General features: G+C 38.9%; 2 long non-coding RNA genes across 2 annotated transcripts; one reads left to right on the top strand and one right to left on the bottom strand.

Annotated features, from left to right (window-relative positions):
• Positions 1-11600: 11600 nt before the first annotated feature.
• Positions 11601-13018, top strand: LOC307018224. The gene is made up of 2 exons (XR_013802378.1): positions 11601-12696; positions 12917-13018. It is a non-coding gene; the product is annotated as an uncharacterized lncRNA (long non-coding RNA).
• A 666-nt stretch (positions 13019-13684) lies between these two features.
• Positions 13685-16204, bottom strand: LOC307019028. Its single transcript, XR_013802563.1, has 2 exons — positions 15761-16204; positions 13685-13868 (listed from the first exon to the last, which is right to left on the bottom strand). It is a non-coding gene; the product is annotated as an uncharacterized lncRNA (long non-coding RNA).
• Between the last annotated feature and the right edge of the window lie 6888 nt (positions 16205-23092).

The raw sequence follows: 23092 nt of genomic DNA on the forward strand, positions 1-23092 counted from the left end.
CCAATCTGCACAATGACTACTTTTACTGTCGCTACTTTCACTATATTTTGATGAGAATACTTTTCTACTTTTACTTGAGGAACATTTTGAATGCAGGACTTTTACTGTAACAGAGTATTCCTACACTCTGGTACTTCTACTTTTACTCAAGTACAAGATCTGAGTACTTTTACTTTGACTCTAGTACAAGATCTGAGTACTTCTACTTTTACTCAAGTACAAGATCTGAGTACTTCTCCTTTTACTCAAGTACAAGATCTGTGTGCTTCTACTTTTACTCAAGTACAAGACCTGAGTGCTTCTACTTTTACTCAAGTAAAAGATCTATGTGCTTCTACTTTTACTCAAGTACAAGATCTGAGTACTTCTACTTTTACTCAAGTACAATATATATATATATACTTATACCCCCTCTGTTTATAGCCTATGAAAAAAACTATTAGAAATAGAAGGCTAAAGCTAACGTTAGCACTTAGTGACAATGTATGCTAGCTAGCTAGCTCAACGATTCCTTAAATAATATTGCCACAGAAAAACTTTTCAGTTCACATCACGCTCTGCCGCTCCGACAGGGAGCTCTGCTCTGAACACCTGAACGGCCCGTTCTAACAGCTGTTCACCAGCGGTCCAGTCTGTGCCACAGTGACTCCGGACGCACAGTTAATATTAACGAACGCACCCGTAGGTAATGTAGCTGCTGAAGCTAGACCATCATGTCGGAGCAGCAGAGCCTTATTATACATCCACCATGAGCAGAGCCGACAGGCAGGAAGACTCGAGCACACAGCTCGCACTTCATTATAATATATATTAAAAAAGAACACCATGCGTGTCATGATGGCACATAACAGCTCACGGCCGCAGATTACTCCGGGTCCCAGACCCCCCCATACCCCAAAAATATTTTTATTGCAGATCTACATGAATCACACAAACGACCTATTTTGGATTCAAAACGGCGAATTTCGCCGAAAGGTGACAAGTTTGCATCACTGAACATAGACAGAGCACAATTGAAACATAACATCTGAAACGATGTAACAACATAATACACTTGTGGGGATGCAGCTTGGGATGTGAGGAGTGAGGGACACGGCTTAGAACGGGCGTGTCGTCTGGCAGGACAGGAGAGTGTGTGCACCAGTCTGCCTTGATCTATGAATTCATGTCCGTGATACTCACTGCTGTCCACAGCTGTTTTATAGAAGGAAAACCTCCTTCACTTCATGAAGGTGTTTTAACCACACACACATGACGGGGGTTTTTTTTCCCATAAGGAACAAGTCGCTGCAAATTATCCCGCTTATTACATGGCCACATTCTCAACAAAGTAACGACATGACTCCCAATATTAATTTAAATGCTCTTATGGATTTAGAAAAGGTTTTTATTGATTTAAAAAATAGTTGTATTGGTTTAAAAAATAGTTGTATGTATTGATTTAAATTGGCATGCATCCGCTAAGAAAAATAGTCCGTTGTTACCATTTTTTAAACAGTCTGAATGAAACGGCAGCTCTCAGCTGTGTATTTACACAACTAATGGCCCATCAACCACAGCTCTCTCCCCCCCTCCCCCCCTGATCTTTCTTCTCCAGCAGCTAAATTAACTGTAGGTTACTCTGAGTGACAAGCTTACAATTAGACACAACACTGTCATTGCAAGTGACCCTCAGTTAGTTGACTTTTATGTTCAACTGCTAAATTCGTTACTGATAAAAAAGGGCTTCTACTGTACCTAATTACCTTAACACTAGAACCGCCAGAGGTTTTTGAATAGGCCTACCTAAACCTGTCAAATCCCGCTATTAGAATGCAATTTTTAACAACATAGGGTGCTACATAACACACTTTCAGGAAAAGTCACGGACTGGGAGACTTTAATATTTTATTGAAAAAAAGTTACATTGCACACACACAACACACATCACACAAATTGACCCGAATAGCGGTTCTAGTGTTAAATAAACTCACAAATTAATTAAACCAGTTCAATACGTATTATTCTTATTCTTATAATTCTTTATGAGCGCTGAAGTAGTCTTAAAATCAGATCAGTTTTTTAAATGAAATCTGACGGCAGGCAGTTAGCTCTGATCACCTATAATAAATGCACCACACCTAATCTGGCCATTCAGCAACAGAGGTCCCTCTATACAAATCAAACTGTAGACGGTGTGAAAGCACCTATTGTTTTAAATAATGGTCGGAATGTGACCTGTGAGCCTTCTGAATTACCGTGAGACAGCACATTCTAAACTAAAATGTTCAATCAATAAAGTAACATCTTATCTTATCTTATCTTAATAATATCTTCATATTAATAATAATAATAAATCATACAGTATGTGTCCGAAAGGGAGCAGGAGGAAGCAAACACAAAAATATACAAAACATATACTGCATATTAAAGCAAACGATTGTAAAGGTAAAAGTATGAGCATAACAAATAAAGAAGTGTAATGTAAACATTTACATTATAATTATGATTATTTAATATATAAAGACTATATATTATTGAATTACAAGATTAGATATACTTTAGTTGATCTAAAATATTGATGTGTTCAAATGCTCTTCAAAACAAAACTGAAAGTCCATGAAACTTGTCTTTCTGTATTTGTGAATGAAGCGCCATCTCCTGGTTAAAACCTGAAATTGAAAATCTGGCAACGCCCTCTTGGAAAATAGTGGGAGGGCTTAACATTCCTCTATACTGGTCTTAGGCAGGTCGTAGGCAGGAAGCTGTAAGCTGGAGTCTGAAATTCAGTGCTACATCTGTAGTAATTTCTTCAAGTGAGTCTATTAAAGCCATCGATGTTGATCTATTGGCTTTGAATCCGTATTGACTTTCGGTGAGAAGTTTGTGTTTTTCTATTAAATTGTCCAGTCTGTTATTGAAAAGCTTTTCAAGAATTTTTGAGTATTGTGGTAGAAGTGAGACAGGTCTATAGTTTGTGAAGTGATGTTTGTTCCCAGCTTTGAACAAAGGTATGACTTTTGCTATTTTCATTTTGTTAGGAAATGCACCAGTTTGGAATGATAAGTTACATATGTGTGTGAATGATTTTGAAATAACATCTATAACCTTTTTTAATACAGTCATGTCAATGTCATCACAATCGTAGATTTTTTGTTTTTACATTTCGTTACAATATCAACTACTTCCCTTTCATGCAATGCTGTGAGGAACATTGAGAAAGGATTACGTTTTATTAAGTTTTCCAGCTTATTGTCTGATGTTCCTCCATCAGGGATTTTGCCTGCTAATTCAGGTCCAACATTTACAAAGAAATCATTGAAACTGTTGGATACAACATCCATATTTTCCTCTTCCTTATCCTTGTCAATGAATTATGTGGGATAACTCCTTTTTCTAGACCCATTTTTTATAATACTATTCAGTATGCTCCATATTCCTTTAATGTTGTTTTTATTTTTGTCTAGTATATTCCGATAGTATTCACTTTTGCAGGTCCTTATTATAATTGTTAATTTATTTTTATATTTTTTATATCTAATCTCTGTCTCTTTTGTTTTATTTCGCATGACATCTCTATACAATGAATTTTTCTTTTTACAGGCATTTTGTAAACCCCTTGTGATCTATGGACATTCTGCATATTTCATTTTTCTACTGTATTTGACGATTGGGCAGTATGTATTACATTATGATAATATTTTCCCCTATTGAAGATGATTGCCTCCATTCAGTGTGAGTCATGGTTGTGTGTAAGTGCTTGTTACCTTATGTGTGGTCCAGAACATGAAGATTATTGGTATTTATCCAGATCCTCCATGTTTCTGATGACTACTTTGGCCTCCTCAGGTGTTCCGTTTAGCTTTATAAATATTTTGCAGTTTGTTGTCCAGGTGTTCTGAATTTTCTTCTGTTTTTTCATGAAGCGAGCCTTTCTGGCTATGTCGCCGTTGTACTTGGTCAGATGCTCGTTGATGTAGACATCTGATCCTTTCAGCTTCCTTCCTTGTTTGAGTAAGGCCGTTTTGTGTTTCCTGTTCACAAACCTGATGAGAATAGCCAGTTTGTTGCCAGCGTTACTCCTTGGCAGGGGGTGGCATGCCTCGATGTTCTCACAGCCCAGTTCGATCCCCTTGGACTGGAGGAAAGCAGCCACCTTGCTCCTTGGAGCTGACATCAAGCTCCCGGGGCTCACCCCTGTTGTTAACGGTCACAGCACGAGCGTATGACCGGGGTTTTATGTTGAGCCCGGTAACGATAACATTGTTCATCCTGGTATATTGCTCAAGGTCCTCCACTCTGCTCTCCAGGTAAGTTATCCTCTTGTCCTTCTCAGCATTCTGGATCCGCAGATCCTTAACCTCTTTTACAAGGTCCAAAATGTTTTTCTGTTGCAACCTGACAGCAGAAATTTCCTCCGCCAGGAAGTAGAGCGACTTTTTAATGTCCTCGACCTCCTCCGCAGCGATGGTTTTCTTTGGACCCATGAAGTACTTTGATAGAATCCAGCGATTAAGATGTTATATTGTATGTTACGCATGCACAACAATAAGTTGTCAATAGTTGCAAAAACCTCGCTCTGCACGCTGTTGCTCCTGCTGCCCCTCCTCCTCCAGTTGGCAACTAGAGGCAGTTGAATTAGCCTCTGTTTCAGCCCTGTTTCAAAAACCAAACTAAACTACCTTCCATCTTTTGTTCAATTCTTCTTCGATCTGTCCTCTCTTTTAGGGTTCAGCTCGACTTCCAACAGAGAGGAATCCTAGATATAACTACAAAAACCGAATCTGTGCATATTTAGATCACGGTGGGATGTAATAAGATACTTGTACTTAAAGAGCAACTTACAGGTTAGACACACAAGTGAATAAATGTGTAGGAAAATGATGTATACACTAGATTTTTTTTAAAATATACAGAAATATACACTACAGTGACATCTGGCGTCGTTTTTGTAAGACTTTTTGACTTCCGCATACAAAAAGCCTCCCCACGTGACCTCCCGCGTGTGACGTAACATGGGGGAGAGCGGCCGGTCTAACGTAGTAATAAACATGGATCACAATGCTAGTTTTGACACAGAAGAGGTTGAAAATATATATTCGAATACTAATCGTGAAATGCAATGTAAAATTACCGAAAAAATACCAGCTCACTAAATCACAACCACTGCAAACTACTACCGCGGATTGGGCAGAGAACGAGTCCGAGAAAGTTGCTCCCCCATGTGACGTAATATGACGCGTTTGATGTATGATGCTAAACAAAAGCAGTTTTTAGTAGCAGAGCTCAAAAGGGCTCATTTTCCTCTGAATTCCTGCCCTTATGTCTTGTAAAACATATCAAATCCTGCATTAACTTTTTTAACTGTAATTTTCAGGCAAGGTTAAGCATAAATCTATTAAAAAAAAAAAACCTGCAAGTTGCTCTTTAAGTCAAATGTTGATATAGTTGCAACTTGAGTATTTTCTTGATATGCTACTTTATGCTCCACTACATTTATCTGACAGCTTTAGCTACTTTACAGATTCATGTTATTAACCAATACAAAATATAAATCAACAAATAAATAAACATTGACTTATGATTGAAGGTTAAAACATCCAGCTGCAGAAAATTAAATAAGGAAAAATGTACCCTTTTATCTAAGTCAGATATTCCATGCAGGACTTGTACTTGTAAGAAATTATGTTAGTAATATAGAATTGCTTCTTTTTCTTTTGTATAACATCGGAGTACTTATTTCCTCGTTAGTAGATAATGAGTTCATATTCCATATTTAGTACATAATATTATATATCATCTTTACATTGAGTTTGAGTTACATCATGTTTCTGTTCTATATAGGTTAATCCTTTAGTACACCAATTACCTTTTTAGGCTGTTTTCAGCTCTCACCCAAAGCATGCTGGGATGTTTCCTTTCCTCCACAGCCCTGAACAGGATGAGCCGTTGGAGGATGGATGGATCTCTGAAAGGTCAAGGTTTCCCTTCAACAGTCTGAAAGTGAAGAACGATTACGGAGTCAATTTCCCCTTTTATGTTTTATAATGGTCAGAGGGTTCATTTAATTGTCCAGAGTCTCCTCATCCTCTGCCTTCTGACAAACAGGATGTGATGCGATGCCAGCCGTTCCCACAGGAAGTACTATTCAGCTGTCCCGGTGTCCAATTCAAGGACGGTTTGGACACTGAGGCTACCAGGAAGCTGTCTGTATCCTGACAAGTCAGCGAGGAGTCCAAAAGGTTTGGGATAAAACAGGATGTAAGACACAATAGAGAACACATTATTTAGAGTCAGAGAAATGAAAACATTTGTATGTTTTTTTTTCTTTCGATTATCCATTTTTCTAGGAAAGATAATCCACAGCATTATTTTTTCTGTGGAAGGATATTTTTTGACAAGGTCTAGTATTTGACTGTTTCTGATCAAAAATCATGTATTAAATGCTATGAAATAAATAGTTGTTGCATGTTGTACTGTTGGTGTTTTACAGTCAGCTGACAGAGCTGCAGATACAACAGGGTGGATATGTCAGGTCTTCACACTGTTAAAAAAAGAGGAAGAATGTAATTATTATACAATAATATGACGTATTTATGAATTTCTTTTGTATCCAACAGGCTGTGACAACCCTGTGGTTGTCCACCATGTGGTGCTGTTGTAACCTGGGTTTTCCTTGTAATCAGCAGTGATGAGACCCACCTGTGGCACCTGGTTCCACTATTTAAGAGGGCTGCAGAACAGGCTCTCACTCTCTCTCAGCTGCCATGCTCAGTGCACCTGGACACCGCTCCTGTGTTTGTTTTATTGTTGGTTGTAATCACTGTGTTGGGTAAAATAAATACTTGTTTTGGGCAACTCCTGTGTGGAACTGTCCTTATGTTGCAAGCAGAGCCAGCTTGTAACAGGGCCAAGTCAAAAAATGGATTATTAGTTATTATTGATTATTAAAAATAAGACAATACATTAATACAAATGTCAACATCTCGCAAAAGGTACGTTTTCCTGTTAAATAGCCTGAACAAAGCATTCTTCAGTTTGCCCGCAGCAGTGCTGGTGCTGCTCTTCAAAAATATATCATAGAGCCCGCCTTCCCAGTTTAAACCAGCCAATCAGGTTAGATGGAACAAGGTTAACAACAAATATGCATAGTTTTTCTTAACTGAATAACACCAAAATGCCACAATTCACTCTTGTTAAGATGTTAACCTAAATAGAGCTTATTCATAACTTATTTCCCCATCATTCATAATTATTATGAATAAACTGTTTTTCAGAGTTGGGGAGTAACTGAGTAGCCTAAATGTACTCAAGTAGGCCTACTGTACTTAAGTACAATTTTGAGACACTTGTACTTTACTTGAGTATTTCCATTGTATGCTACTTTGTACTTTTACTCCTCTACAATTCAGAGGTTAATGGTGTAATCTAACTCCACTACATTTATTTAATACCTTGAGTTACTTTACAGATTTGGATTAATGATGTGAAATATAATCGACTCTTAAATCAGACTTTAGTTCCACCTGGAGTCCTACACGCAGGGCCGTCCCTCCCTACAGGAAGATCACGCAGACTGCGTGGGGCCTCACCTCGCGGAGGGAGCCTCATCTTGCGGAGGGAGCCTCAACTGAGACGCAAATGTGGCGCACCTATGTGTTTATGCGCCGCAATTAGTGTGGCCAGGGACGGCCCTGCCTGCAGGGGTCTGATTTTCAAGACCCGCTCCCTCGACGTGCAATACCGATCCCGCCCCGCCACCCGCACATACTGCCAAATAGTTCCGCAAACCGACCCGAACCCGCTTATCCTATGAGCAGTGAAAACGTGCAAGTATTTACACAAGCAGTTCCATATTTGACTAAAAAAGCGTGGCATGTTGGTTATTTTCTCCATCTAGGATGACACCAAAAGCCTCCCAGACGTTGGATTTCGCTCTTGAGGAAGTGTTATTGACAATGCTGTATTCTCCGAGCTCCGCCTTCACCTCAGCCATTTAGAATGTGGCGCGCTCAGCAGCAGATTGATGCGCTGCAGCAACACACTCTCACTCCATAATCGTCCAGGAGCGACGTTTGGTCAGGGTCCCGAGGCGTGCAGTTGTGACGCTCCTAGGCTCCTTCAGCTTCATAAAGGGCTTCAAATAGCTTTCAACTGATTGCAATGTATTCCCATCTGCGGCGGGATTTGACGCTCATGGAAGCACGGCATTCGTTTGTGTCGGCTGCCCTTAAAGGCAATGTGAGCGTCCATTCCCATTGGATAACGGAGAATTGTACACCCGGAAATAAGTATTCCCCTTACTGTCGATTGATTTTACAGTGATATGTGCACTACTCATCGACTAAACAACACCAGATTATCCTTTTTAATTACACAACATTGATTGGTTGAAATTGTGTGCAATGCTTTTGTATTTTTCCCCTTCGATTCGGAGAAACAAATATTTTTTCGGAGTAAAGGATGGCAGAAGACACTACACTACCCAGAATCCCCAGCTATCGTTTAGGACTACACCATGTGCTCTGTTTGACAAACCCCGTGATTAGTTCTCAAGCTCTGTGATTGGTTGACCTCCAACTGCATTCCATATGAAAAAAAACCTTTCGTAAAAGATAAAATCATACTTTATTCAGCAGTGCTTGCTTTACTCTTTGAAAGTCATCACATGAATGCATTGCAATAAATGGTTCGGCTGCATTAAATATATTACACATCTGTCGTAGTTCTTTATTTTTATTTATCTACAGAGATCGGGCTCAGAATAGACCGGAAACTATTCTTTTACCGTTCAGTTTGAATTTCACAATAAAGTTAGTAGTAATATTTTGTTTTGATATTATTGTTTTTTATTAACTACTAGACCGCTGGGTCATGTTAAGACCATCTTTTCTGTGTTGCTGTGGGTTTTTTCCATCGCTTTTGTGTTACAAATATCAAAACAATAACTAAATATATCCCTCGTAAACTAAACCAGAAACAGCAGTATATTTTATTTTGTTAACACTGTAAACTTGACAGCTTTTTAACCCAAACCACCTACTGGTTAAAGCACGTTATTACATGTTTAGAGTAATGCAATGCAGATAGATTGTGTTGCTTTTTAATGACTGTTTAAAATGCCTTTTTCTTAATGTCTTTTATTATTATTAACTACTTGTTACTTGTTGCTAGGGACGCTGCTATCGATATTGTGTTTCGCAACATGTTCTCTATCTATGGCACGTCTCTACTGGGAGTTGTAGTTTTAAAAGAATTTGTCGTATTTCCCATAATAAGAAGTTGCCAGTATACTGTGTACATCCCTGGAGGTTTAAGGGATAGGGAACACTCAAATTTAAAACATATAATTAATAAATGGGTGAAAATTGCTTGTGCCCATAATGGGCAGCATTAATATATATACCCACATGCCAGCTAAGGTCAGAAGAGCTTTATTTAACAGCTGGTCTTATGTTTGTGACCCCTCTTGTTGTTAATTGATAACATGACATTACATTACATTAATTGATAAGCCTAAAACAAGCAATTGTCAAGGTTCAGAGGCACATTTTGCAGATATGGCAGAAGCCATCGATCATCTTAAGATAATATATACTTTATTGATCCCAAATTGGAAACATTTGCGTTACATCAGCATGTGTAACAGTTGTAAATATGCAGTGGTGTTTATTTGTAAATTATTTAGTATAATCACACAAATTCTTTGTTTTATATTTAATAACTCTGTGTTCTTTATTTATTGATTGTTCAATACCTGACAAGGCCTGAGATAAAATATCTATATACATCCTATAAGAGTATAATACATATTTATAATATCAGTTAAAATACGTGCTTCAACATAGTTAACATTGCTGGAGGTATGCACAAATATTGATAGATGTCTTGTAATGCACTATTGAGGAACCTGCGACCCAATTTTTTCATTCATCGCATAACTACACCGTTTGTGAATGTAATATGTCAATAAACCTTAGAAAATCTTGAAATCTTGAAAGGGATGTGCAAAATAGTCATTATATACAGTCTTTAATTAACTATTAGTAGAGAATAACGAGTAATGAATATACTTTATAGGGATCCTATTAATATCTAATAATAAAAATAATGAAATTGAATAACATGCTTTAACCACCAGGTGTCCCTTTCTATCAGCTGTGCACCTTTATGGTGTAAATACAGCCTATCTACCAATTGGATCAAATATAAAAGTCAGCCGAATTAGTGTTGATACTGCGAAGGGACGTATTGTGTGAAAAGAAATGTAAGATGTTGTTTAATTGCTGATATATTTATGATCCACGTCACGTTTTCAGTGTTGGCGGCAGTTCCTCATGTTTGTCTAGAAGTCTTCTCATCAGGGCTCTATAAATAGAGAACTACAGCAGATATGTAATATTTAATGCAGCTGAACCGTGTATTACAATGCCATTATGTGATTACTTTCAAAGAGAAAAGCAAGCACACTCAGAATAAAATATTATTTAATTAAAACATTTTTTTTCGGTCTTTTGTTAATTACGATGTGATGTGAGATTTGAGACTGGAATATCACAGGGGAAAATAACGTATCTTTAGATGCGGATTTTGTTAAACTAATACGTTTGCGCTGTGGACCAACACTATACATTGACGGGGAAGGGGGTAGCAATAAAGATAACACCATTAAACAGTTACGGCCCGTCCACACTATAGCTTCAAAAAAAGCTTGGAGCTGGGCGTGTCTGAAGCTTGGGGATTTTATTCTAGCACCGCGACCAACAACCAATCACATGAATGTCCCGCCCCCGGCATACAAAGCAAAAAACCCCGGGGATTTTATGCGAGCAATATATATATATATATAAACTCCCCAAACAGGCGAAAACCTACCAGTTTCCCCCACTGTCTCTGCCACCTCCCTCCATGCCTGGTTCCTCCGGTTTGTATCCCAGTAAATAGTTCTGGTCGTAAAGAACCGGGTGATTTGCTACCGTAATTTCTCGTTTGGAATATGAGGAAATGAACTGCGGTCTGGCTCTCCCAGCTTGCACGTGGTTTGATTGGCTAGCGATTGAACTATCAGATTTGCATAAACGGGATTTGATTGGCTGACGCTGGCTACTCCGGCGTCTCCGGCTTCAGAAGTTGAACATTGTTCAACTTTTGCAGCCTGAAACCCCAGGAAAGCTCCGCTCTGCTACCCACAATTCAGTTCGGCGAAAAGCGAGGCAACGTGACGTCACCCCATTCAAAGTGAATGGGCACACGCGTTGGAAACCGTTTTTGAAGCTGTCGAAGCTGTAGTGTGGACGGGCCGTTACACAACATAACATAAATAATATCGATAGCAGCGTCCCTAGCAAGCACCTTGGTAACAATGAAAACGTTCTATGGACGCAATTTCCTGAAGTAATCTTCGTAATAACTAACAAACTAAAGATCATTTACATCCACTGCACACATAATCTGAAATAACAACTCATATTTCTCGCATCAAATGACATCAAAACGCATTTTAATGGCCAAACTAATTTTAAAATATACATTTTCCACCAAGAATAAAACGATGTTTTTTTTTTCTGCAGCTAGAAAATTGAAGATCACGTGACATATACGCCAGCCATAGAGAGGCGAAGTCCCTCCCCTTCCGGGAGCCTCCATGGGACCCCGGAAGCGGAAAATTATACATTGAAGTCAATGGAGAGAGAAAAGTTATCTTTTGATCCCGTTTGAATTGTGCCACGAATGACACATATGATGTTTGTCAATCTTAAACAATCATTTCCATGCAAAAAAAGTCACAGTTTGTCGTAAAAATGCTGAAATATAAGACTATGAATAATACGCAACTAGAAAGACTACAAATCCCAAATGCATTCTGGGTCGCGTAAGTGATGTCATAGGCGATAATGCTCCAAGACTGGTTGTGACTCGCAAAGCAAAGAGGAAGAAGAAGACTGATTTATTCCCTCCAATAAATATAAGAGATTGCTCCAATAAATTCACTTTTACAAGATGCCTGTGTGCTTTGTACGAGGTTGTAATCACAAAAGAGATCATACCACTTGCTCGTTCTATCGCTTCCCGTCTGATGAAAGGACCAGGAGTCGTTGGACCAAACATATCAGGTAATATACATGTTTTGCATGGAACATAGTCAAGTTAGCTACCTAGCTAGTAGCGAGCATGTTAGTTAGCATTATATTACATTACTTAGCCTTGTCATTTGTATTAGCCTTAACATGAAGTAAACCAAAATGTTAAACAGTAAGAGTAGTCATGATGGTAAGTATTTTGTGAAACATTTGAAGAGTAGCCTATCGCCCCTTCCTCCACCAGGTGCTAAGGGGGCGGGAGGTAGGCTAACGCCACATTAGTATCAGCGATCTTTTCTACTTAATGCTATCTGCACAAATGGTTAACATTGACCATTAAAAGATCAGGCAGTTCAGGGAGAGTCGAAGGAAGGAAGGCAGGCAGCTTTGCATGACATTCTTCTGGACGTGTTTCATTGTGATGATAGTGAGAGTGAGTCAATCTGTTTGTTGGAAAGACAGTAGTTGAGTGATTACTGAGAGAAAATTATTAAAAGAGATAATTATTCAGTGTTGTTACTTTAAAGTGTTGTTACTGACCTTTTTCTCTTTTATTTTCTTTACCTCACCTGTAACTGCTGAGACCCTGAGGAACATGCACACTGGTCTGACCTGCTCTGGTAACCTGATTTCCACTGTACGTAATAGTATTTGGTTCTGGTATATTATTTATATACATCAAAGGCACAATGCACCCCTCAGAGACACACATGTATTGAGTGTGATATTTTGCATTGGTCATGTGAAATCATCTTTACACACTAGAAAACTGTAGGAGCGGCAACTTGTTTTGAAATTGAATTTTTAATATCCGATAATAAAGTTGATCTGTTTTCTTTATTCTTCTCTCTTCCCAGCTCCATCCATCACCATTCTCTGTTCCTGCCAGGTCCTGCTTGCTAATCAATGCTCATATTTTTTTTACACAATTACAAATAAAGTCAATGTATTGTATGACATGAAGTTGTGCTTCATTCTGAGTCAATAATAAATTCATTCTGCCTTCAGCTGCAAAATTATTGTGGACTGCACCGACATCCATGTAGCAGCCCCCCCCCCCCCCCCCCCCAGTAAGATGAACCAAGCAAAGCTGACATACTCAACATACAGCTGTGCTCTTAAGTTTACATGAAGAATTTGTGAAATATTGGTAATAACAGGTTTAAATGATTATTAGTAATTAATTATATAATTCTCATCGTAGATGAGCAGACAGGGAGCAGATGAGAAAAGCAGAATATGCAGCTGCCATTTTCCACATGGAAAAGAGAAAGGGCCAAGTGTATTTGAGTGGACAAAAGAGAAATCCCAAATACGAAAAATAAAATTATACAATTTAGATATGTATACAAATAAATACATATCCTATATACACCATCATGTATAATGATGGTGTATGATGTAGAAAGAAGTGTGGTAGATAACAATTAAATATAGAGTTACATACAGATCCATGTTACAGCAAAATATGGAATAACTAAGAAGCACACAGTATAATAATAATTACACGCAACAATTAAATAACTGCTCAGCATCTCCACCACAATCCCAATCTGCTGTGTCCTGTTTTCCTCCCCTCTGCATAACACCCCATCACACATACGAAACACAACGCAGAGTCCGAGGGTGTTAAGAGTATGTTTATTTAAATGTCCTCCTCTCTACTGGCCAACACAGGGAGCATATGCTGGGTGTAGAATTGTTCCAGGAGGAGGAGATTTCCATGCCATGCAGGGTCTTTGGGGATGGGGATGATGATCCCCTCCTTTGTGGTCCACAGTAGCAGAGACTCCGGTCTGTGATTTGCAGCTGTTATATAATATACAATACATTTTTTTGAAAAACATTTGATCAAAAAATAAGGATTTGGTCAGGATCTAGAGTCAGTGTGTAGTTTATTAATTAATCAATGCTCTCTACATTAGGAAAACACATACCAGTGTACCAGAGGGAGTCACACACAGCTGTGCCTAGATAACCAAACAAATTGACAACAGGGATGCAAACTCATCAGGTATGAAAAAGGTGACAAGGATCCGAGCCCCCTGACCCCACAGAATATCGGCTTTAAAATGAGGAATAACAGAGGATTTTAGCAGTCAGAACAACTAAAGCAGCAGTGTTAATATTAACAGAAACGCCATAGAGTCACATCTAATAGAAATATATAAAAAGCATTTATTTTAATTGTGTAGCAGTCAGTTTATAATTTTGGCAGCACTGTTGAGCATTTTGAAAATGTATTTTCAGGCCTCTGTGCAAGGCTTAGTCTTTCTATCTTTATAGCCACTGGTGTAAAGTAACTAAGTTCATAAACTCAACAAGTACTATACTTGGGCACAATTTTGAGATACTTGTACTTTACTTAAGTATTTCAATGTTTTGCTACTTTGTACTTCTACTCCACTACAGTTCAGAGGTAAATGGTGTACTTTTACTCCACTACATGTATGTAATACCTTTAGTTACTTTACAGATGTGGATGAATGATGTGAAATATAATCAAGTGTTAAATCAGACTTTAGTTCGACCTGGAGTAAATCCAAAAGCTACCCTGCAGTATACAAAGTCATTCAAACTAGCTGCACCTTTACCAGCTTTGAGAACACTTTCATGATCAATCATTATAAAACGTATCATATTATTCTGAAATGGACCAATCTGCAAAATGACTACTTTTACTGTCGCTACTTTCACTATATTTTGATAATAATACTTTTCTACTTTTACTTGAGGAACATTTGGAATGCAGGACTTTTACTGTAACAGAGTATTCCTACACTCTGGTACTTCTACTTTTACTCAAGTACAAGAACTGAGTACTTCTAATTTTAATCAATTACAAGATATACTTATACCACCTCTGTTTATAGCCTATGAAAAAAACGATTAGAAAACGAAGGCTAAAGCTAACGTTAGCAGATAGTGACAATGTATGCTAGTTAGCTAGCTCAACGATAATATTGCGACGGGAAAAAAAAACTTTTCAGTGCACATCACGCTCTGCCGCTCCGACAGGGAGCTCTATTGTGAACACCTGAACGGCCCGTTCTAACAGCTGTTCACCAGCGGTCCAGTCTGTGCCACAGGGACTCCGGACGCACAGTTAATATTAACGAACGCACCGTAGGTAATGTAGCTGCTGAAGCTAGACCATCATCGCCGAGCAGCAGAGGCTTATTATACATCATGAGCAGAGCCGACAGGCAGGAAGACTCGAGCACACAGCTCGCGCTTCATTATAATATATATAAAAAAAGCTCGCGGCCGCACATTAATCCGGGTCCCAGACCCCCTCCCATACCCAAAAAATATTTTTATTGCAGATCTACAGGAATCACAAAAACGACCTATTTTGGATTCAAAACGGAGAATTTCGCCGAAAGGTGACAAGTTTGCATCCCTGGACAAGATAACCAAAATCCTTGAATCTACACACAGCAAATAAACTCAAATGACACAACGAGATGTAAAAAGGAGATCACACATATAGTCGATATAGAACTGGCCGCTTCAATCTGAAGAGCAACTAAAACAAAACACGGGAGTGTATCTTGTTCTTGTGAACACTAATGTTATCCACAGCATACACAGACACCACAAAGTTCTTAAGGAGAAAACTAGTTTCTAAAACAAAACACGTTAGTGTACCTTGTTAGCTAGCTGACATTAACCTTAAACATTGCACTCATATTACTCACTGAAACCTTGTAAAGCCGGTCCCGCATGCTGGCTCTTACAGAACCGCTCCCTTTCGTGTATGTACAGCTCTCAACATGCCCAGACTTGTAGTGATTTTCACCTCGTTTTATACTTTTTCGCCTCATTCTGAAAGAAACAGGTGAAATTTACTAACGTGACAGCCATCTTTGTGATGGTGACGCGTATTGTGCGAGACCAGAGACCTGTAGTTCACTGAGCGGTTTCACACAAAAAAAATTGTAACTTCACAGTTTTACGACACATTTTTATTTTTTTGACTTGCAAAATGTTCTTTTAATTTGACAAACATCATATGTGTCATTCGTGGCACAATTCAAACGGGATCGAAAGATGACTTTTCTCTCTCCATTGACGTCAATGTATAATTTTCCGCTTCCGGGGTCCCATGGGTCGGAAGTAGATGGGCGGGACTTCGCCTCTCTATTGGAATGAATGGTGAAAAAAAACGGGGTTTGTCAAACAGAGCACAAGGTGTAGTCCTAAACGATAGCTGGGGATTCTGGGTAGTGTAGTGTCTTCTGCCATCCTTTACTCCGAAAAAATATTTGTTTCTCCGAATCGAAGGGGAAAAATACAAAAGCATTGCGCACAATTTAAACCAATCAATGTTGTGTAATTAACATAATCTTGTGTTTTTTAGTCGATGAGTAGTGCAGATATCACTGTAAAATCAATCGAAAGTAAGGGGAATACTTACTTCCGGGTGTACAATTCTCCGTTATCCAATGGGAATGGACGCTCACATTGCCTTTAAGGGCAGCCGACACAAACGAATGCCGTGCTTCCATGAGCGTCAAAACCCGCTGCAGATGGGAATACATTGCAATCAGTTGAAAGCTATTTGCGTCCCTTTACGAAGCTGAAGGAGCCTAGGAGCGTCACAACTGCACGCCACGGGACCCTGACCACACGTCGCTCCTGGACGATTATGGAGTGAGAGTGTGTTGGCTGCAGAGGTTATGATTATGCGCGGTCCCGCCGGGGAGAGGTCTGAGGATTTAAACATTAAACTAAATTATTATTATAATATATTTATTATGCAACACCCGCGACCCAACCCGCATCATCTCTGTTTTACCCAGAACCACCCGCTAATCACTTTTTTTGCGGGTACCCGACCCGATGCAGGACTCTACCCTGCAGTATACAAAGTCATTAAAACTAGCTGCACCTTTACCAGCTTTGATAACACTTTAATGATCAATAATTCTAAAACATATCATATATGCATTATGCATGACTTTGACTTGTAACAGAGTATTCATACACTCTGGTAGGCTACTTTACCTTTACTCAAGTAGCCTATTAGATTTGAGTACTTCTCCCACCTCTGCTGTTTTTACATCACACATCATTTAACCAATCAACTGAGTACACCACACACAATGACTGCATTGAGAGTTGCTCCACCTTTTCTCTTTGAACATAATTTTAAAGAAATAAACTTCAGATTCTTACTATGTTTCTTTCCTTTTGCTAATGGACACATTTAAATGAAAAAACTGTTAAAAACAAAGACGATTAGAAAATAGTTAGTGAGGGAGGTGGTGCTTCCTCACTCTATTATCATATCACATTACAGCAATGGCATTAAAATGGCTATGGTAGATTAAGGTAATATATTAGGTTTACAACATTGAGATGTTGCTTTCTTGAGACATTTTGTCACTCCCAGCCCTTCCCTTCATCACACTTGGATCGGAAGTGCCGATCGGTCTTAGTGTTGGGGTGCAGAATGTGAGGAAGATGGAAGACAAAAGGGCCATTTAGCCAGACACAAGACTGCTTTTTATGGACCACAAAGAGGTTTTATTAAAGGATAAGACCAGCCTGTTTTCTAGCACAAAGATGGATGGGGTTATGGGGGGGATGAAGATTTTTGATAAAGCACACTAAAGGCTGGACACGTTGGCTCCAGCAGCCTGTGTTGGGGGTGCTGGATGTGAGCAGGAGGCGGAGAGGACTGCACTGTGGAAGCCTTCAGCTCAACAATGCCCCCACATGGTGGAGCAGAGAATGACAGAGAGGTGGTGGTCATGAGTTTCCTCTCCACAGACTCTTCAGTTTCATTTCAAACTGCCCCATGGTACCCTGTTCCCACCCGATGGTTTTAAATGTTCCTCTTGTGCTTCACCCACAATAAGATTCCTCACTTTAACTGGAGTATATCACCATGCATGGTGACCAATGATGTATGTTAAATACACCGGACTGGGTCAACATGTGCAAACCGACCACCCAGCGACCAATCAGCACTCCAGAAAAATGGAGTTAGTTTTCCTTCAGGATCCTCACAGGGACAAAAAGACTACAAACTGACAAATTACAAACACAGTTCTTTGTAAATATTTGTTTTAAAAGCCTTAAATATAAAATTACTAAATGTTTTGGCAATTGTATGATAGTTTTACAGGCTATCATGTCTCATCATAATCGGCCGCAGTAAAAGGTAACATTAGGCAACAAAAAAAACACACCACAGTCATTTGGCTCCGCATCAACACCGCTAAACTAAAGGTGGCTAATGTATGTCATGATGATGACATTTAGTTTATTTAGTCACAAATAGAAAGTAAAAAGCCATCCACTCGTGGGGTATTTGCTGACATATTTTATCTAGTAGAACATAACGGGAACATATATTCTGCTTGTGTTAACCACAGACAACAACGCTCAAATAGCTGTTGACTTGGGACAAGGGAATCAAAGTAACATGCAAAGTCATTATTTAGGGGCCGTATCCAGTCAGGGCCGTATCCAGGACTTCCTAAATACCGAGGTCCAAACATGCTAGGGTGGTTCGGGGGATACCCCCCTAGATTTTGGGGATTTTCATGATCTTGTTACTGTAGGTGCTTTTTAAGTCCTGTGGGGGGTCACAAATTGGATAATATATCGATTTCAAACCATGTCAGTGGGCTGACGATGTCAGCATAAATTATTTTTGAAAGTGTAATACATAAGAATCAGTTGATTGTTAATGATCTGGACATGCAGAAGAGGCTAAAAATGATTACAAAACATTGTCAACATTCATTTTCCATGTCTCTCTCCCTTCCATAACCTTCAGCCTCTCTTCCATCTTCTTGAGTCTCTCTGTCTTCTTCCTGTTCATTACTCTCTCGGTCCTCTACTCTTTCTCTTTGTTCAATCTCTCCCTCGTTTTTTGCTCCTCCTCACTTGTCGCTCCTGCCAGTGAATTAAAAGCAATTCAGCAATTTAGTTCATTTCACTTGTTTGTTTGCATTATTTTTTTTATTGAAATCTGTTTTGTTTGATTCTCAAAAGCGAACAAAGATGTAAGCAGATTGTGTTTTATACAATTTTATGTTATTATGACATCATAACTGCAATAGATAGGCCTATATGTTGTTTTACAATTATGCCTATTGTAAATGAAGACTATTGTTATAGATATATAGATGGATAGATAGATGGATGGATAGATGGGGTTATTAAGCCTACATTCTTTTGTGTGACTGTACCTGCAGTTCCTCCCTGACTTCAATCACTTTCTCTCTCTCACTTTCTCTCTGCCTGTCCTGTCTCTTCCTTACCAAAGCTGAGCTTCGACTGACGTAGTCTTTTCATTATGTCTGAGTCACTGTAAAAATATATAAGTTAGTGTTCATGTTGTCGTACGTCCACTGACTAACGTAGAGCGTTCACACAGGATCTGCTTGTCATATGATGTCCTGATGAAAGCAGAGCAGTGTGTATCATATATATCACTCAGTATAACAGGCCTACTCTCTTTATTTGCTTTAGTTTAGTAGATATCTACAAACAAAGAGTCAATATTTTTCTAAGACCATTTAGTGCTTCAAATAATAAAATACACAACGGCTGTTAGCTGTAGGTGCGTGTGTGTGATACAGTGTGTAGGTGTGTGTGTGGTACAGTTTGTGCGTAGATGCGGCGGACAGACAGGTCTCAGTTGGTTTGGTGTCCTCTGCTTACTTTTAATACTTGTAAATAAAACTTTTGGCCCGTAATTTATTTTCCTCATTGTAGCGACCAGAGAGAGGGGGGGGAGGGGGGATATATCCAGTCTCTGATTGTGTTATTATGAGAGTGCTCTGTTTGATTCTGAAATTGTATATATTTAAAAATATATACATGTGTGTGTGTGTGTGTGTGTGTGTGTGTGTGTGTGTGTGTGTGTGTGTGTGTGTGTGTGTGTGTGTGTGTGTGTGTGTGTGTGTGTGTGTGTGTGTCCGCAGATGTAGCCTGTTATTGTCTCATTATACCGCACTGTGACGGAATCAAAGTGAATATATAAGTCGTCATGAACACATCTGTCCATCAGACAGAGGGCTGCTGTGCCTCCTGTCATCATTAATGGACGTCTCTTTAAAATGACCGCTCAGAGGAGAGGAGTTCTTATTTCTCGAACTGCCTGCTGCTTCCCCTCCTCTCTACTCGGTTCCCCTCCTCGGCTCCTCCGCTCGCATCTCCTGTGGGCGGGACTAAGTCTCGAGGATAGGAGTCGAGGAGGGGAGTCGAGGAGGGGAATCAAGGAGGGGAGTTAGAGAAATGAGAAAGGGCCCGGGCTGCGGTGGTTTGTTGATACATGTCGTCTTCTTCTGTTTGCTTTAACCGAGGCTATGTAGTTATGCAGCGCCCCAATCGTCAGTAAATGGAAGTACTACAAAGAACCCCGTTTAGTGCAATTATTTCACAAGTTTTTTGTATACACAGCTCGGAAAAAATGACCGAGGTCCGGACCTCGGTGACCTCAATGGTGGATACGGCCATGCACGCTGTTATGTAGAGTGTAGTGTTTTTTGGTATATGCCTGCATTTCATGCTAGAGAACATAAACATGCATTACATTAAAGTGTACTGAAATTCATTGAAAACCATCCAGAGAAGAATGAAGGCTGTTTGGGCGGATGACATTATAACACTAAAACTACACAGTGTAAAAACAGAGCTCAAACTGCTAATATACCCAACTTAACCTTAAATAAACTTCTTTCTTTTAAATAATTAAATCTTATTTTTTTCCAAAAACATGTTTTGGAACATAAATATGTTTTTATGTGGGATCCATATCCAGGTAAGCTTGGTCCATACTTATGACTTCACATACTGTATGAAAGAACATTTCAACTCGGTAATATAGTAAGGAATACTAAATTAACTTCATTTTAAATTGTGATTTTGTGTACAAAATAGTATTATAATAAATGTACATTTTAAATATATCATTTAAAAGACACATCTCTACCTTTTTGTTAGATGTTGAAAAGTATATTTAAAACATTTTTTTTATTAATCTGATAATAAAAAAAAAATGCTGGCATAAAGCAACTATCAAAGGCGGAAAAAGCATAAACAACAAATGAACAAATAATGTAATGCTCATGAATGAAATAATAAAACAAAGAATTGTGTTCACACAGCCATCAAGCATCCTGGCATAACTGAGAATGTGTTTCTTACATAAGCACACACACACACACCAAATGTCTCGGCCGCAAGGTTCCGTCCAAATGTCAAGCTGGTCGCAGCATGTAAAAAAAAAAAGAAAAACTATGACATAAATAGCAGCTCTGCAGAAGAGCCGGATCCAAGGATTTCATTGGCTGTGAGGACACTGTGAACAATATGCTGGATGACTAAAATCCTTGGAATTCAGGGACAAAAAGAAAAGAACAATTTCAAAAATATTCCAGATTTTTTATTTATCCATATTTCACATAGTCCTTTATCTATGTGAACTGCAAAATGACTATAGGCCTACTGGTATATTAAAATGTCTTAGACTGATAACATTTTTTAAAGCAAACCTTATGTCCCACCCTAGTCTGGTGAATTAAGATAAAAACGGAAAGCTACGTGACATCTTTGTTAAATAGCATGTTGTGTGATTTGGTATGTGCCATTAAGTTCTAATCAACAAACACTGCATGATAGCATTTTGTATTTTATTTTATCCACAGGAGTTGTTTTGTCTATAGAAATAGATTATGCAACCAACTCGGTGGTCATAACATTTTGGTAACTTCATGCTGTTTATGCTCCCGAATAATGAATGACAAAATGCAGTTGACCCAGCACTACAGATATGTAAATAAATAATTAAAAAGTGCATCTCCAGAGAGAACAGAAGCATGTGTGACCATTGGTATTACATTTTAAACACTTACAGCTAGAGTAATTACATCTGCAGGAGCATTCATGCACAAAACATGTATTTAATGAACACTTCTGTCACATGCTGCTACATGAAAATTAATAATAGAAACGCACAAGCTTATACAAGGGGTTGTAAAGGAAACAGGCAATGCTAATGTTGGCTAACTAGACTAAGATGCCATTAACCCTGAGCATGAAAATAATAAAATAATAATATGTGTCTAGGCTAAAGTTACATCATTTCATGATTTTTTTTCAAAGATATTACCCTTTTTTCCAACTTACACTGTATCACACACTAATTTAGAGTATACATCTTATATTTAATTGACCAATATTACACCTGCGTTCCACCTATATTACCCGCATGATACATCAATATTACGTCCGTGTTCAACACACTCTCACTCCATAAACGTCCAGGAGCGACGCTTGGTCAGGGTCCCCGTGGCGTGCAGTTGTGACGCTCCTAGGCTCCTTCAGCTTCAAAAGGGACGCAAATAGCTTTCAACTGATTGCAATATATTCCCATCTGCGGCGGGATTTGACGCTCATGGAAGCACGGCATTAGTTTGTGTCGGCTGCCCTTAAAGGCAATGTGAGCGTCCATTCCCATTGGATAACGGAGAATTGTACACCCGGAAGTAAGTATTCCCCTGAATGTCGATTGATTTTACAGTGATATCTGCACTACTCATCGACTAAAAAACACCAGATTATCCTTGTTAATTACACAACATTGATTGGTTGAAATTGTGTGCAATGCTTTTGTATTTTTTCCCCTTCGATTCGGAGAAACAAATATTTTTTCGGAGTAAAGCAGGGGTGGGGAACCTTTTTCCTCTCAAGGGCCATTTCAATTTTTTCAACATCCTCCGAGGGCCGTACAAATTATTGACAAAAAAAACAGAGCCCATTCATTCATTGGGCCTTTCTTTCTTGCTGTGCATGCATGCACGTGCACGGTGTGGCATGACCACCACAACAGAAAGATATGGACACAAGATGTGTCCAAATTTATTTAGTTTCATATCCATGTGGACACGATTTAAGTGGGGGGGTACCTCACACCCTCTAGGGGAGTCCGGGGGGCATGCTCCCCCGGGAAGATTTGTTTTTAAATGTTTAAGTTAAAAGCATCAATTTGGTGCACTTTGAGAGCAACA

Source organism: Notothenia rossii (genome assembly GCF_949606895.1).
Source record: "Notothenia rossii genome assembly, chromosome: 9".
Taxonomy (NCBI): domain Eukaryota; kingdom Metazoa; phylum Chordata; class Actinopteri; order Perciformes; family Nototheniidae; genus Notothenia; species Notothenia rossii.